The sequence below is a fragment of the Triticum urartu genome, unplaced genomic scaffold (genome assembly GCF_056163025.1).
Source record: "Triticum urartu cultivar PI428250 unplaced genomic scaffold, HENAU_Tu73 scaffold2, whole genome shotgun sequence".
In the NCBI taxonomy this organism is placed as follows: domain Eukaryota; kingdom Viridiplantae; phylum Streptophyta; class Magnoliopsida; order Poales; family Poaceae; genus Triticum; species Triticum urartu.
Genome location: NW_028260368.1, coordinates 5,819,094 through 5,838,023, shown reverse-complemented (window position 1 = coordinate 5,838,023; position 18,930 = coordinate 5,819,094). Strand labels below are relative to the sequence as shown.

General features: G+C 35.6%; 2 non-coding genes across 2 annotated transcripts; both read left to right on the top strand.

Moving 5' to 3' along the window:
* Window positions 1–3,779: 3,779 nt before the first annotated feature.
* TRNAP-UGG (transfer RNA proline (anticodon UGG)) lies at window positions 3,780–3,853 on the top strand. The gene has a single exon. It is a non-coding gene; the product is annotated as a tRNA-Pro (tRNA).
* Window positions 3,854–3,992: 139 nt separating this feature from the next.
* Window positions 3,993–4,066, top strand: TRNAW-CCA (transfer RNA tryptophan (anticodon CCA)). The gene has a single exon. It is a non-coding gene; the product is annotated as a tRNA-Trp (tRNA).
* The last annotated feature ends 14,864 nt before the right edge of the window (window positions 4,067–18,930 follow it).

The window sequence follows — 18,930 nt, the reverse complement described above, 5'->3', positions numbered from 1 at the left end:
TACGATGCAAACGGTGACACCAGATATATATACAATATGCCTCGGAATAGCCGCCTCCATGGCGTCCTTCATTCTGCTTGGAGGAGAACCCACCAAGCGTATAGCATTCCCTCACGCGAGGATTATGCTTCACCAACCTGCTAGTGCTTATTATCGGGCAAGGACACCAGAATTTTTACTAGAAGTAGAAGAGTTACACAAAGTTCGCGAAATGATCACAAGGGTTTATGCAGTAAGAACAGGCAAGCCTTTTTGGGTTGTATCCGAAGACATGGAAAGGGATGTTTTTATGTCAGCAGACGAAGCCAAAGCTTATGGACTTGTCGATATTGTAGGGGATGAAATGATTGACAAGCACTGCGATACTGATCCAGTGTGGTTTCCAGAAATGTTTAAGGATTGGTAGTGTCCGGATTTCTTGTAAAGTTATTTCACAGCTAAATTCGTGTTTTCCTCGATTTAATAGAAAATAGAAAGACTTCATGATGAGCAATCATCAGGTTAAGATGGATCTAAACCAATCCATTTTTTTCTATATACATACAACATGCCGACGGTTAAACAACTTATTAGAAACGCAAGACAGCCAATACGAAATGCTCGAAAAACGGCCGCGCTTAAAGGATGCCCTCAGCGTCGAGGAACATGTGCTAGGGTGTATGTGCGACTCGTTCAGATCATGACTTCAAACAAATATAAAAAAAATTGAAGTATCCATGATTAGTACCAATGAATAGGATATAGCTTCTCTATCCTAGATTTCTATGGTATATGGAATTTATGGTTTCCTTTGGTGCAAATCCAATTATCTAAATTGGAAATAAGAAGCAATTCTCCCATTGGTAGCAAATGGTTATCCATTAAGCGGAGGAAATAGTAATAAAAAGAAAAAGGCTTATGCTCCTTTATCTTAAAAGAACGGACTAACAGGGTCAGCTACTTAGCCAACTTTCATAATTAAATACCGTCACTGTATGGATAACTCTTATTGTGAAAAGAGCTATTTACTCTATAATGGATAGGTAGAGCCAAAGAATGTGGACTATACAAGTTCGCAATACCTTTTGATGAAAGAAAGGGCTCCGGTGTATAGAGAGGGCCTCACCGTTTAAAAGGGAACCATAGAAACGATGGAACCCACTATTTTTTTTAGTATTATTAGAATGAATTTGTTATTTCGTATAGAAATAACTGAACGGAGTGGAATAAAAAATCGTGGTTGGGAAGGTTACTATAGCAAAAGCCATTGGAATTAATATTTTATATATCGGAATAATTAGTTTTGTTATTAATGAGAAAAAGGGTGGCTAAAAGAAGAGAAATCATTAGTTATTCATTAAGGTTAATTTGATTCAATGACCAGAGTTCCGCGAGGATATATAGCCCGGAGACGACGAACAAAAATGCGTTCATTTGCCTCAAACTTTAGAGGGGCTCATTTAAGACTTAATCGAATGATTACCCAACAGGTAAAAAGAGCTTTTGTTTCCTCTCATCGAGATAGAGGTAGGCAAAAGAGGGATTTTCGTCGTTTGTGGATCACTCGGATAAACGCAGCAACGCGGGTATATAAAGTATTCGATAGTTATAGTAAATTAATACACAACCTGTACAAGAAGAAATTGATTCTTAATCGTAAAATGCTTGCACAAGTAGCTGTATCAAATCCAAATAATCTTTACACGATTTCCAATAAAATAAAGATCATCAATTAAAGGTATAAATAAAGTAATATACTGGAATAATAAAAGATGAATTCCCGGAGAGGGAACTCCGGGAAGATACAATAAATTAAGATTAAGTGGTAGGAATCAACGAGCTGGATTACTTTCTTTATAATATATATAGGTCTGGCCCTTTCGAATTCGAATAAAACATCAACAATCGGAACTTAAGTTCCGGTTGTTGTTTCTTAAATTTTGGTTGTTGTTTCTTAAGTTTCGATTGGAATTGTACTTTTGCGTTAATTGAGGAATATGTCTATTTTTTCTGGGTCTAGAACCTGTAATTATTGAAATTGACTGGGCTTGAAATTGCTTTTCGTTCTCATAGTTACGAAACGGTAAGAAAGATAAAATACGAGCCTGTTTTATAGCAAGAGTAATTAATCGTTGTTGTTTCAAGGTTAATCTATTTATTCGTCTCGATAATATTTTTCCTTGTTCACTAATAAATCTATTAATTAAACTCATGTTTCTATAATCAATTCGATCTCCCGGGCCAATCCGGGGACGCCTACGAAAAGGTTGTTTAGATTTACGAAAAGGTTGCTTGAATTTACGAAAAGTTTGCTTGGATTTACGAAAGGGTTGCTTGGATTTATTAAAAGTTTGCTTGGATTTACTAAAGGGTTGCTTAGATTTAAGAAAAGGTTGTTTAGATGTATACATGATTTATTCCTTATTTAAAATTTGAAAATTTGAAAATTCACTTCTTTATTTTATTAATTTAGGATCCAGAAGAAGTAGTTTTTCTTTGATCCATATCTTATTTGATTCATATTATAGTATATGAATACCCTCTATACATATGAAATAATATCTACCGGAAATCAGATGAGTTGATTTGTATTTTGTATTCTATACTATGTTTTCTTTATATATTAAATATGAAGTTCTTACTCTTTCTGTTGTTTGGAAAGATCAAACACACGATGTTCCTATTTCTTTATTTCGTGATGAGTCGTATGCTTGCGACAATAACGACAAAATTTTTTGAATTCTAATTGTCCGGGTGTATTGTGGCGATTCTTTTGAGTACTATATCTAGAAATCCCCGTCGATTCCTCATTGGCACCTTTTCGAACACAACTGATGCATTCCAAAATAACTCTGATTCTAACATCTTTTCCCTTGGCCATGAACCTCCTTTTCTTTTTGGATTGACTTAACTTAATTCTTCTACTTATTCTTTTATTCTTCTATTTTGAATCCGAAGAAGAAGAATAAAATTCATTAGAATAATTTTTTTTTATTCTTTAATTAAGTAATAAAAAATAGAGAAATAATTAAAGAATACAATCCTTGTCGAATTAGCAAAGATTTTGGTTCGAAATCCTTTCATTTAATTAGCCAGCCCCGCCTTTTCTATGCTCTGATTTCTGAGGCCTTATTTAGCTTGGGTACCCCTTTAAATTGAATTTCTATTTTCAAAAATGGGGTTTACCAAATTTTTAATGACTCTGAGGTTCAACCCAATCCATCTTTTCTTTCTTTTTCCTTCCGATACTAAAAAAAGATTGAAAAGGATCAAATTTTGTCATATCACGAAGAAATCTATCCCTCCCATAGCAATAACTAGAATTAAAAAAAAGGGAATGACAAAGCATCTGGGAATAAACGATTAATTTCTATCAATAAACCTGCTAAAGCACCAAACCATAGAGTACTTAGCACGGGTGCTACAGAGAGATATGTTTTTATATCCCGCATTGAAAATCCTCCTTCCTTGTTGGAATACATATATGATCATAAACTCTTGCCCAAGATTGTTATGCTATATATAAAATGAACCATATCGACGAAATTTTCCTATCCCTAAAAAAGAAAAAGATGACCCCTTCTTCCTATATATTACCAAGGAAAAGTAATCCTTCTTTTATAGGCGAAATTATATTGGATTTTATATGTATATAATTCCTTAATTATATGAGACCAAAAAGAAGAAATGACACGAGGGTTCTATATATAGATAGAGAAAGAAAGAAGAAGAAAATTATGATGTGGAAAAGAAGACAGGAATTGTGTACAATGGCATTGTACAACAATTTAATTTGGAAAAGGGATGTAGCGCAGCTTGGTAGCGCGTTTGTTTTGGGTACAAAATGTCACAGGTTCAAATCCTGTCATCCCTACCTATTACTTCTTTCTTCTTTATAGGCAGTAGCGACGAGATCAATTAAAGTAAAGTGGGTATAACTTGAATTTGTGGAGACTATACGTACGTGAGATACATTAGGAATAGAAAAAGATTTTCTTTTTGAATGAATGAAAGCGCTCTTAGTTCAGTTCGGTAGAACGCGGGTCTCCAAAACCCGATGTCGTAGGTTCAAATCCTACAGAGCGTGATTCCATCTATTTTATGTCGAAGCAGAGTAAAATAACTTAACAAAATTGAATTGTAACTCCAATTTCAATTTGACCTCCTCTCTGGTCTGGAGGAGGTCAATCAAAAAAAAAAAATGACTCAATCAAAGATCCAACTGATCCCCACGCCTGTATTGCAAATACGCAGTCACGAATAATCCCGCTAAAGTAATAGGAATTAGGCCTAAGACGATTCCAAATAGAAAAACTTCAATCATTTCGATTTGTTCGAGGGGATAAAAAAAGAGGTACGATCTATCCCTAAATAGTACTCTAAATTATCCACGAATCTCAATGACCAAGAAAAGAATTCCTAATTAGTCTGGAAAAGAGTCGTAGAATGCCAGGAATCCCAAAGAAAGATTTTTCTTTTCTGAATTATAATTATTCAGTCAATTCAAATAAGGCGTATCTTGTTCAAGCCAATAAATAGAGCTGGGGTTATAGTTAAAGCAGCCAGTAGAAAACCAAAATAACTAGTTAAAGTAAGCATGAAAGAGTTAAATTCCATTTATTTTTTTTTACTACACTACATATGTTGGTAAAGCATTTACCTAAGTTATGGAAAATTCATAATTCATCAGTTATTTTAGATAATACTAAAAAACAAGATAGAGTAAGATACAGAAGTGTAAAAGAAAGTGGATTCATCAGATGATACATGAGTCCCTAATTCCGAATCAAGAGATTTGTTGTGGAATTTGTCAATTGAGTAAAGTAATAATATTAAGAACTAGATCATCTAACCCCATTGAATGAAAAAAAGAAATTCAATTTTCAGGGAAATTTTTGAATAAGAGATAAATAAACAATTGAATTTGAAAAAAAAAACTTCTTTCTATTTTGGATAATTTCTTTTTCAATAGGACCCTCTTTTTGGAGTGAACGATCGAATATTCCCCTATTCCTTCTTATTTTAACTGATTGTATTCCATATGGAATAAGAGGAGAACAAAAGCATTCCACGACCTGCCAAGGGGCTGTTAAAAAAAAAAAAAAAAGAAAGCTCTTCCTTGAATTTACTTTATTTTTATTCCTTTTTCGAACTCCAACCAAAGTAGATTCGAAGACGAGTCACTTCAATTATCCTTTTAAGTTCTATTCTATCTTCTGTCTTTCCCTATTTCATCTCGTAAAGTTCCGCGCTCGCAGTTTGGTCAAGAAAGTTAGACCTAATCCAACAAACAATACAAGGATGAATTTACGAATTATGAAAGGATAGATTTCACATATACTTGTCCTTGTATTGTGTCAGTATGAGAATATCCTTCCTAAATTATTTATCCAAACCTATTGATCATTAACTTAGATTTTCCCAAGATTTTGGCTGCTATTCCGAATTACTCTATTATTCCGAAGCCAATGAAAAGTAAGTAGAACCTACAAAAATGGGGTTTTCTATTGATGCCTTGAATAACATATAGCTTACCTATAGACAAAAAAAAAATAAAAAAGTAATTATGTTTCGGAACCAGGCAAAACCAGATTGCTGTGCCATAGGAAGGATAGCTATACTAATTCGGTATACTCAAAATACACCTTTGGTACAAAATTGACAATCTCACAAGGATGAAATATCAGTAATTTTCTATTTACTGGTCGATCCCATCTTTTACGGAATCAATTCCTTTTTTGAATGTACAAAAATTTTGGGAGTTCAGCATGTCTGGAAGCACGGGAGAACGTTCTTTTGCTGATATTATTACCAGTATTCGATACTGGGTTATTCATAGCATTACTATACCTTCCCTATTCATTGCGGGTTGGTTATTTGTCAGTACGGGTTTAGCTTATGACGTGTTTGGAAGTCCTAGGCCAAACGAGTATTTCACGGAAAGCCGACAAGGAATTCCGTTAATAACCGACCGTTTTGATTCTTTAGAACAACTCGATGAATTTAGTAGATCCTTTTAGGAGGCCCTCAATGACCATAGATCGAACCTATCCTATTTTTACAGTGCGATGGCTGGCTATTCACGGACTAGCTGTACCTACTGTTTTTTTCTTGGGATCAATATCAGCAATGCAGTTCATCCAACGATAAAACAAATTCCAACTATAGAACTATGACACAATCAAACCCGAATGAACAAAATGTTGAATTGAATCGTACCAGTCTATACTGGGGTTTATTACTCATTTTTGTACTTGCTGTTTTATTTTCCAATTACTTCTTCAATTGAGAGAAAGAAAGAGACTAATAAGAATTCTCTTATCCCATTTGGAAGGATACCATCCTTATAACTACCCATGACTGTTTTTGTCTCTAGCATGACCAATTGATAAAATGTGGAGGAAAGTAGGGGAAATGGCCGATACTACTGGAAGAATTCCTCTTTGGCTGATAGGTACTGTAGCTGGTATTGCTGTGATTGGTTTAGTAGGTGTTTTCTTTTATGGTTCATATTCTGGATTGGGTTCATCTCTATAGTAATCGGAGGGACCAGATTGTAAACATGAAAAAGTAGGAGCTTAGCGGGTCCTTACCCCCCTTTATCTGATTAGAGCGGAAAGGACCCGCGGAATTTTTATTTTACTCTTATAACGCGAATTGAATCTATTCGATTCACTCTTATGAAGCAACAAGAAAAAGAGATCACTCGAGGATCCAATATCTTATTCCACGAAGGAAGTATCCTGAAAATCCTTGATTTAGTTTCGAGTAATAAACTAATAAAACCTTAATCAAAACTATTCAACTAGCCTAAAAATAAAAAAACCTTCAATGGAAGAGTTTACTTTTTTTTTGCAAAATTTCTGTAAATTTGAAGTTGAACTTAATTAAACAAGCCAAGCAATTTGCTCACAATCACAAGAAATTTTTCCCCCGCCATATTTTCTTCCCCTCTGTTTGTCCACTACCTCGGCTAAACCTAAGCAAAAGAAAAAGAGGTCCAAGAGACAGACCCGAATAAAGAAGAAATAGTAATCTTTGACGAATTAGGAAGAAAAAGGATTCTTATTTTGATACAAGAAGAATCGGCACAAGAAAAAGGCTTTTTCTTGTGCCGAATAGACGATTAAGAAGACCTGCAATCCCTCCGAAAAAGAAGAAATTTTAATTTGATTGTTCTCGCCTTTGCCTTGGATTCTCTTCTTTTGCATGGGATATAAATAAGGAATTCCAGACATCTCATAAACAAAAAGCAGTCTAAACAAAAAAAGGATTTCCAAAATAGATCATAGATAATTCTAGCAATTGCCAATAAATCGAGGCTTTTTACCAACTTGATGGTAAGAAATCCCGGGACCTAGAAATTCATTTCGTACAATTGAACCTTTTCAAACTGTTTCTTTTTGAGAACCAAAAAAACTTGTGCCAAAATAACGGATGCGAAGAAGAACAAAAGGCCTTGGACACGTAATGGATCCTGAAGCACGATTTCTGCGTCCCCCTGACCAAAACCTCCCACATTAGGATTGCTTGTTAATGGTTGATCAAGCTTGATGGATTCCCCCTCTGAAACAAGAAGTTCTGGTCCGGGAGGTATAATATCAATCACTTGGCGTCCATCTGATGCATCAACTATGGATATTTCATACCCCCCCTTTTCTTTACGTAGTATTTTTCTTACTATACCTGTTGACGTAGCATTATAGACTGTATTGTTACTCTTGCTACCATCAGGATAGATCTGTCCTCTTCCTCGGTTTCCCCCTACATATATGGGATATTTTAAGAAATGAGCATCTTTCTTCGTAGCAGGATCAGGGGAAAGAATGGGAAAGACAATTTCACTATATTTCTTACCGGGAACAGGGCCTATCACAAGAATGTTTTTTTTATCGGGACGATAACTCTGAAAAGCAAGATTTCCTATCTTTTCTTTTAACTCAGGGGAAATACGATCGGGCGGCGCTAATTCGAATCCCTCGGGCAAAATAAGAACAGCACCTACATTCAACCCTCCCTTTTTTCCATTAGCAAGAACTTGTTTCAATTGCATATCATAAGGAATTCGAAGAACTGCTTCAAATACAGTATCGGGAAGCACAGCTTGGGGAACTTCAATATCGACGGGCTTGCTAGCTAAATGGCAATTGGCACATACAATTCGTCCAGTTGCTTCTCGTGGGTTTTCATAACCCTGCTGCGCAAAAATGGGATATGCATTTGAAATAGATGTCCGAGTTATTACGTATATCATGATCGATACAGAAATCGATCGAGTTATCTGTTCCTTTACCCAAGAAAAAGTATTTCTATTTTCCATGTCCAATCGCAGATCCCAGAATTTCTACAATAAATTAGATAGGTAGCTAAGCTAATCTAGTTCCCTATACACGAATCTGTTGTCATTCTACTGCAACAGTTGTACTGCAATGATGAATACCTTAAAGTAGGTATAAATAGAAAGAATTTTGCTAAAATGGAAAAGGGCTTTCTTTCTAAAAAAAGATGCTTGCTAATTTGATTAATATTAATATCGGGAGATCAAATGAATTTATGCTTCACTAATTGAATGATAAATGACTACAAGCGAAGGAGATAGACGATTTAAACAAAAAAAGACCCAAAATTTCAAACATGTATCTAGAATTACTGGAAAACTACAAACAAAAATAGTGAAAATAAGCTCGTTAGGAGCCCATCCAAAATCGTTGTAGACCCAACGAATTACTAGTTCCCAACCACGGGTGGAGTGAAATCCAACAAAAAAATCAGTAACTAAAAGAATAAAAAAAGCTTTTATTGAGTCATTTAAATTATAGAAGAATTCCTGAACCCAAGAATTCAAAATGACAAGTTCCTCTTTACCCAGAAAAAAAGAACCACTTAGAATAGCCAAACAGATTATATTTGTCGAGAAATGCAAAATGGTATGGAGATGATCCTCATTATTTATTTTGACCCATTGTATTATTTCCTTGTGTATTCCTGTAGGAGGTTTTTGTACATGTGTCTTTAGTTTCCCTTTTATCATCTCGTCCAAGAGAGAAAGTTCTTCTAATTCTATGAATCTTTCTAGAATCCTTTTCTCTTGAATATCAGTTAAGAGAGTTTCGGATTGCCTGGTATTCCACCAATTCTTAATCCAAAGTTCCAGACATTTGTTAAATGAGGAAGAGACCCCCCAAGGCAAAAGTACGATAAATACAAGATATAGTAAAGAAGGCAATGCTTTCTTTTTTTTCATTTTTGATCTGTAAATGGAGTTGTTAATGAATATGCTTCATTCGCTGACTCTATTCCATTCCCTGACTCTATATGATGATATTTCTATTTCATGATATTTCTATTTCTTTGAAGCAAAAACTCTATAGGTTTGATACCCTGTATCTATTCTTCTTTTTTGTATATTAGTTATTAGTGGAATTTCAGTGCATTGGGTTCTTTCTTAGATCTAGATGGAATGAAATAGTGAAATAGAATAAAAAAAAAGCCCTTTCGGATGAAAAAGGAAGAATAGTATGCGATATATCTAACTTGGATAAAAAAAAATTAAAAGCAAATTTCTCTTATCCTCGTTTGTTCCTTCCTTTAGATAAATACTTAAAAATCCCCTTACAATAACAAATCCAATTTAGAAGGGACTTCCTCCCTGTGTTGAGAAAACTTTTCTTCTTCCAATTCTTCTTTTCTTCATTCAACTCAGTTCAAAAAAGATACCTCAAAATACTTCAATTGGTACGCGCAAGAAATAGGCCAATTCGGCAGCTTTTTGTTCAATTTCTCGTGGAGTAAAAAATTTATCATCAGTACGAGTCAAGGGAATGATCCCCTGGCCCCGGATTTCCATATAAAGAATACGACGAGGATAAAGACCCTCTTTAACCTGAATTCTAATTGATTGGATATCCCGCATAAGGAATCGAAGGAAGACGCGACGTTTTATTCCAGGGAATCCCCAACGAAAAATGCACACTATTCCCTCTTTTCTATCGAATCGGTCATAACCACTACCTACATTCCACAAAATAGTACACCACAAGTAGGAGCTAATGAATAGGCCTGCGATTCCGTAGAAAGACATCACGACCCCCTGCGGAAAAAAAAGAATTTCTTGAGATGGAAGTATAGATATAATATTCTTACCAAGATAACTGGAAATCCCAACCGATAAGAATCCTAGTGAACCTAGAAAAAGAATACAGGCCCAGAAAAAATTACCCCTTTTTCGAGAACCTTTTAGAAGTTCTACCCATATGTGTTCTGATCGCCAATTCATATTAGATATACTAAATCCAGCAGCGGTCGATTGAAATTGAGAGAATAAGCTAAATAATTTTGACTTTACTTTTTTTGATTCTGAAATCGCCTTCAGCAACTAGTACTCCTGTGAAATAATAGGTTAGATACATTGACTTTCTATTCAAAAAATATTCGTTGATTCAATTAAAATAAATAAAATAAAACTCGCTATACCTGGCTCTGCATATTCATGCATTTATGCTCGTAGCCTATATCCGCATCCATAACCGTTTTTCATTTGTGTGTAGAAAGTGTGTGTAGAAAAAGCCACATACCCTACCATATTATATTACTTACACTAAAAAATACTAGACAATCTTATTTTTTTGCACATAAAGAAATAAAGAAGTCATTGCAATTGCCGGAAATACTAAGCCTACTAAAGGCACGAAAATAGAAGGTAAGTTTAAATCCGTCATGGAATAGGTGTCTCAATTCAAATTTACTATTTCTATCTAGTCGAAAAATATCTTAAGATTCTTATGATATAATTAAGTATATCTATTATAAGGAATATTGACTATTGTATTGTATTTTTTATTTTTAGTTTGAAAAATATTCTGTAAAAAAAATGAAAGGATAATAAGAAAATTCCAAAAAAGGAGAACTAATTAAAAAGATTTTATTTTGATTTTCCCATCCTCATGGCCTTTCTATCTTTCTAATCTAATTTGAAATTGGATTCAAAAGAAAGCGGTTAGAATTTACTTCCTGCATACATACTTCTCTAGAAGCGCATACAATAATGCGTGGTAAAGGCGGAAAAATAGTATATTCAATCAAAATCAAAGGGCAAATTATCTTACCTACTATAGATCCCCTACTACCCTCTTAGACTTTAAAAGGCGATATACCACCCAAAGAAAGGGTATGAAAATGCCGGGTGGAGTTAGCTTTTCGACGAAGACCTGTCCCGTGCAGCGAAGCCCTGTTAGTAAGACCCCCCGCAATAATGGATTATAGAAGAATATTATTCCAAATACTCCTCTGGACGCATATAGTAGCATTGCGATTCCGAATCTTTTTTATTTATGAATATGAACAGAAAAAATTCATTGTATCGTTGGGTCGGAGCGGAGGTTTGGTCCAGAAAAATTAGAAACAAAACGTCTACTCTACCGCATTGAAGTCTATAGCGCTGTATTTCCACGAAAGTATAATTCTTACCATCAGGATACGATCCTTTCTTTTGAACTAAACGTCTCTACGATGGGTCCAGGTTCTATGTCCAATCCCAAATCAAGGATTTCTCGCTCTTGATCGGAGTCATAAACTAAAAAAAAACTACCTTTTTATCCTTTTTCTCAAGGTTATAGAAAACTTCCTTATCTAGTTCTAGCATTTTGAAAAAAAAAAAATGCTTCTTTTTTTACACACAGTTCGAGTCACTTGTTGACTCACGATTACGCCTGTTAAAAGTTTCAAACGTCCTCTTTTTTGAAATTGAAAGAGAGTCCTATAAAAAGGTCTAACTTCCAAACTATGTCTTTTTTCATTCATTCTCCTTTAGTTTTTTTCTCTATCTAGAAGTGGAATAGAATAACCCGGTTGAAGGGTAATGATCATACGTCTGTAATGCATTGTATGGCCCAGAATAGGTCCTATTCTTCTACCTTTTCCAGGTAGTCGATGGCTATTCACAGCTACCACCTTAACACCAAAGAAGAGTTCGACCCAATGCTTTATTTCTGTCTTAGTGAATCCCGATTCGACATTAAAAGTATATTGATTCTTTCCCAATAAACGAAGACTTTTTTCTGTAAATACTGCGTATTTGATTCCATTATCATTATCATATGATAATACTATATTTTATTATTTTATTATTTTATTTGTATTTCTTTATTGTATTATACCTTAATATATATATTCTAGATATATAGAATAGACGAATCTCAATTTGTCAAGTCTCATGATCATATCATGATCTATTTTTATTCGGCTCAATCTTTTTTTTCTAAAAAAGATTGAGCCGAGTTTAATTGCAATCAATTAGAAGAATAAAGAAGAATTACTGCATTTCATAACTGATTTTTTTCTCTTTTTATTTCGTTTCTTTTTTATTTATACCTTCTTTATCTTTAGTTTTATCTAGTTAATCAATAGTATCTACCGGCTCGAACTCGAATTTGATCGCCTTCCATACTTCACAAGCTGCGGCTAGTTCAGGACTCCATTTGCAAGCTGCTCGGATAATTTCATTACCTTCGCGAGCAAGATCGCGCCCTTCGTTACGAGCTTGTACACAGGCTTCTAAAGCCACTCGATTAGCTGCTGCACCAGGTGCATTTCCCCAAGGATGTCCTAAAGTTCCTCCACCAAATTGTAATACAGAATCGTCCCCAAAGATTTCGGTCAGAGCTGGCATATGCCAAACATGAATACCACCTGAAGCTACCGGTATAACACCTGGCATGGATACCCAGTCCTGAGTGAAAAAGATACCGCGAGCACGATCTTTTTCAATAAAATCATCGCGCAATAAATCAACAAAACCTAAAGTCATTTCGCGTTCCCCTTCTAACTTACCTACTACTGTACCGGAGTGGATATGATCTCCCCCAGACATACGCAATGCTTTAGCTAATACACGGAAATGCATACCATGATTTTTCTGTCTATCAATAACTGCATGCATTGCACGGTGAATGTGAAGAAGTAGGCCATTGTCGCGGCAATAATGAGCCAAAGTAGTATTTGCGGTGAATCCCCCAGTTAAGTAGTCATGCATTACAATAGGAACCCCTAATTCTCTTGCAAATACAGCTCTCTTAATCATTTCTTCACATGTACCCGCAGTCGCATTCAAGTAATGCCCCTTGATTTCACCGGTTTCGGCCTGTGATTTATAAATAGCTTCGGCACAAAAGACAAAACGGTCTCTCCAGCGCATAAATGGTTGTGAGTTTACGTTTTCATCATCTTTGGTAAAATCAAGTCCACCACGTAGACACTCATAACACGCTCTACCATAATTTTTTGCGGATAATCCCAATTTTGGTTTAATAGTACATCCCAATAAAGGACGACCGTACTTGTTCAACTTATCTCTTTCAACTTGGATACCATGAGGCGGGCCTTGGAAAGTTTTTGAATAAGTAGGGGGAATTCGTAGATCCTCCAAACGTAGAGCACGTAGGGCTTTGAAACCAAATACGTTACCTACAATGGAAGTAAACATGTTAGTAACGGAACCCTCTTCAAATAGGTCTAATGGATAAGCTACATAACAGATCCATTGGTTGTCTTCCCCAGCAACAGGCTCGATGTGATAGCATCGTCCTTTGTAACGATCAAGACTGGTAAGTCCATCAGTCCAAACAGTTGTCCATGTACCAGTAGAAGATTCGGCAGCTACTGCAGCCCCTGCTTCTTCGGGCGGAACCCCAGGCTGAGGACTTACTCGGAATGCTGCCAAGATATCAGTATCCTTAGTTTCATACTCTGGGGTGTAGTAAGTCAATTTATAATCTTTAACACCAGCTTGAAATCCAACACCTGCTTTAGTTTCTGTTTGTGGTGACATAAGTCCCTCCCTATAACTCTTGAATTAAGAATTCTCACAATAACAGGGTCTACTCGATGTTAATTAGGCGTAAATGAAACTTTAGCAAAAATCTCGTAAAACAAAAAGGATATTCAATTAATATAATATCAACTCATTAAAGAAAATTGAGGGCATGCTTAGGTTAATGAATATGTTTCATTCATATATAATGCGTACACCCTGTGTATGTTCTATCCTATAGGAATTCCAATATAGGAATTCGATAGGAATTGAGTTGTTGTTATGGTAAGTTAACACGGTTCGTTATTAAACCATGGATTTGATTTACCAAATCCATAATTATTGTATACTCTTTGATAGATATAGCGCAACCCAAATTAATTCCTAATCCTTATTTTACAAGTTCTTAATAGTTCTCTTTTCTTATTTTGAATGCAAATACCTAACTAAATACTAATAAAATTCTTTGTTGACAGCAATCTATGCTTCACAGTAGTATATATTTTGTATATCGAAGTCCTAGATAGGAAAGTAGAGTAGGCACAGATCCTCCACAAAAGGCAAAATGTATATGAAAAAAAAGATTGATTGAACTTTCCAATGGACTCATTCCATGAGTAAACGATTGAATGGGATTCGCTTGGGCAACGAAATCAAGTCCTGGTCCCCTTTTCTCTCTTATTGAATTAACTAATTCATTTCCTTTTTACTTTTGGATTTTTTTTGATTTGATTTGGCATTATTCAACAATAAAAAAAGAAAAATTTCGACAAATTCCTTTTTTTTAATTATGTGATAATTATGAGAACCAATCCTACTACTTCTCCTCCCGGGGTTTCCACAATTGAAGAAAAAAGTACAGGTCGTATCGATCAAATTATTGGACCCGTGCTGGATGTCACTTTTCCCCCAGGCAAGTTACCTTATATTTATAACGCTTTGGTAGTCCAGAGTAGAGACACTGCCGATAAGCAAATTAATGTGACTTGTGAGGTACAACAATTATTAGGAAATAATCGAGTTAGAGCTGTAGCTATGAGTGCTACGGACGGGTTGATGAGAGGAATGGAAGTGATTGACACGGGAGCTCCTCTCAGTGTTCCGGTCGGTGGAGCTACTCTCGGACGAATTTTCAACGTTCTTGGGGAGCCTGTTGACAATTTGGGTCCTGTAGATAGTAGTGCAACGTTCCCTATTCATAGATCTGCGCCTGCCTTTATCGAGTTAGATACGAAATTATCCATCTTTGAAACAGGTATTAAGGTCGTCGATCTTTTAGCTCCTTATCGACGTGGAGGAAAAATAGGACTATTTGGGGGGGCTGGAGTAGGTAAAACAGTACTGATCATGGAATTAATCAATAACATTGCTAAAGCTCATGGGGGCGTATCCGTATTCGGTGGAGTAGGGGAACGGACTCGTGAAGGAAATGATCTTTATATGGAAATGAAGGAATCCGGAGTAATTAATGAAAAAAATATTGAGGAATCAAAGGTAGCTCTAGTCTATGGCCAAATGAATGAACCACCGGGAGCTCGTATGAGAGTTGGTTTAACTGCCCTAACTATGGCGGAATATTTCCGAGATGTTAATAAGCAAGACGTGCTTTTATTTATCGATAATATCTTTCGTTTTGTTCAAGCAGGATCAGAGGTATCCGCTTTATTAGGGAGAATGCCCTCCGCAGTGGGTTATCAACCTACTCTTAGTACAGAAATGGGTTCTTTGCAAGAAAGAATTGCTTCTACTAAAAAGGGATCTATAACTTCGATTCAAGCAGTTTATGTACCTGCAGACGATTTGACCGACCCTGCCCCTGCCACAACATTTGCACATTTGGATGCTACTACCGTACTTTCCAGAGGATTAGCTTCCAAGGGTATTTATCCAGCAGTAGATCCTTTAGATTCAACCTCGACTATGTTACAGCCTCGGATCGTTGGCAACGAACATTATGAAACTGCGCAAAGAGTTAAGGAAACTTTACAACGTTACAAAGAACTTCAGGACATTATCGCAATTCTTGGCTTGGATGAATTATCGGAAGAGGATCGTTTAACTGTAGCAAGAGCAAGAAAAATTGAGCGTTTCTTATCACAACCGTTCTTTGTGGCAGAAGTTTTTACTGGTTCTCCAGGAAAGTATGTTGCTCTTGCGGAAACTATTAGGGGATTTCAACTAATCCTTTCCGGAGAATTAGACGGCCTACCTGAACAGGCTTTTTATTTGGTGGGTAACATCGATGAAGCTAGCACGAAAGCTATAACCTTAGAAGAGGAGAACAAATCGAAGAAATGAAATTAAATCTTTATGTACTGACTCCTAAGCGAATTATTTGGGATTGTGAAGTGAAAGAAATCATTTTATCCACTAATAGTGGCCAAATTGGCGTATTACCAAACCACGCCCCCATTAACACAGCAGTAGATATGGGTCCTTTGAGAATACGCCTCCTCAACGACCAATGGTTAACAGCGATTCTGTGGAGCGGTTTTGCGAGAATAGTTAATAATGGAGATCATCATTTTAGGAAATGATGCGGAACTGGGTAGTGATATTGATCCGGAAGAAGCTCAAAAGGCACTTGAAATAGCCGAAGCTAACTTGAGTAAAGCTGAGGGTACGAAAGATTTGGTTGAAGCGAAGCTCGCTCTCAGACGAGCTAGGATACGAATCGAGGCTGTCAATTGGATTCCCCCATCCAATTGAAGACAATCCAGTGGTTTATAGTTGATACAAAGAAAAAGGGAAGAGGGGTAGAAAAAGTTATTAGATAGCGAAGCGAAGTAAGTCCAATGCTATCTAGTAATTTTTCTACCTACTTACCTACTATTGGATTTGAACCAATGACTCCCGCCGTATGAAAGCAATACTCTAACCACTGAGTTAAGTAGGCAATTTATCACCACAAAGGAAGACCCATTACTTCGATCGATTATATATTGAATCCCTTTTCTAAGCAATACCGCTCTGTTATTGGTCTGTTATATACTAAATACTAAACTAAATACTAAACAGATACAGATCAAAGGGGTATCCTCTGGCATTAGAAAATATTCATCTTGACAAGAAATTATCTATATGTTAAGATATCTCTGATAAGGGCTATAGCTCAGTTCGGTAGAGCAACTCGTTTACACGTGCGCCAATGCTTTTCAAAGGAGCTTATTATGCAATGAACATAATCGATCTTATTGCAAAATCAATGTCTTACTTCATAGATTCGAGAGAATAGGAGAACAGTAGCCTGACAAACAGTCGGTTCAGTCCGATTCAGGTGCCAATTCAGGTGCCTAATCAAATAGAACCCTTATGGATTTGCTAGTTGATAAGGTAAATATCCAGCCCACTAAATGCTAGGCGTAATGAGGATAAGGGCCTCCAAAAAACTTCTTTTCGTTCTATGAACTTTAAGGTGTATGAAGTCTCATAGTTAACTCTTGCAGTGGAACGATAGAGACTCCATTTCACTTAGGTTGATTTAATTTAGACCGGAGGCAGACCTAAGTCAAGGTAATCCTCCTTTGAAACACTTTGGTATTGCTCCTAGATAGATCATAATACAAAAAATCAATCAGAGCACAGGGAGCCATCTCATTATCTTTCCGTAAAGAAAAACTATGGTGGACTAACTGATCTTTAAATCAGTTTATGAAAGAGCCCAATGCAAAAAAATGCATGTTGGGTCTTTGAAACAGTTCAAATCATTTCGATAATAATCCGTTTGATCTGTTTTACCGAGAAGGTCTACGGTTCGAATCCGTATAGCCCTAATATGCCCTTTTTTAGATTTTAGGATCTCTATCCTATGTTTTCTTTAGTTTAGTATAGTTTTCATTTTCTCATTAGTATTTGTTTATAGACTGGATAGGCGCCTGCGACATAGAATAGAGATAAAAGCATTACCAAAGGCTCATTCATCGAAAATCAAAATCATACAGACAGGAAAAGAAAAACGAATTTCTATCAAATCAATAGAAGAAAGGATCCTTTCCCTGATTTGAATCCCGTCCTCCTTCAAATAGGATATCTCTAGACTTCCCTATAATAACTGCAATGATTTTATCCATTTTGCGAATTCCTACTTTGTTTTAAGTATATTTATTACTTTGTTTATAGATACATTATGTAAATTGATCAACTTTAAATAGAAAAAATAAAGTAAAGAGTAAATAAGAAAACAGAATATTCTGTCTCATAGTTCTGAAATAGAGTTCTTTATTTTTATTTTATAGTATTACTTCTCATTAATTATACTGCATAGATTAGTCCTACTATCTTAATTAGGTTCTAATTTAGTAGTATTCTCATTTTTATTTAATAGTCTCTTATTATTTTATTATTAAATATTAAATAAAGGATAGAGCTATTCTTTTTTCTAGAGATTCTAGAGAAAGCGAGACAAAGTGAAACGAGAAAGTTTTCTTTATATAAGAATTAGATCTACATACACCATATCTAAATAGAATGGAAATCCAAAAGAAAGGGAGTTGGGATTCCATTGGATGAATCTTTAAAGAAGATGCAGCACAGAGGAAACAAAGGCTAAACTTAAACTAAGCGCTTTTGTTTGAACAAAAAAGATTCTTGTTTCACCGAGGAAAAGAGAGAAGTTCTGGATAAATTGACAATGCTGAATTGAATTGACTAATTTAAGTTCCGCCTATTCCACATTAATGGGAGTACATTATGTTTCTGCTTCACGAATATGATATTTTTTGGACATTTCTAATAATAGCAAGCCTTATTCCTATTTTGGCATTTTCGATTTCAGGACTTTTAGCCCCGGTTAGTGAAGGACCAGAGAAGCTTTCTAGTTATGAATCGGGTATAGAACCCATGGGAGGGGCTTGGGTACAATTCCGAATACGCTATTATATGTTTGCGCTCGTTTTTGTTGTTTTTGATGTGGAAACCGTCTTTCTATACCCTTGGGCAATGAGTTTCGACGTATTGGGTGTATCCGTTTTTATCGAAGCTTTGATTTTCGTGCTTATCTTAGTTGTTGGTTTAGTTTATGCATGGCGAAAAGGAGCCTTGGAATGGTCTTAACTGAATATTTAGACAAAAAAAAAGAAGGAAAAGATTCTATTGAGACAGTTATGAATTTGATTGAGTTTCCCTTACTTGACCAAACAAGTTCC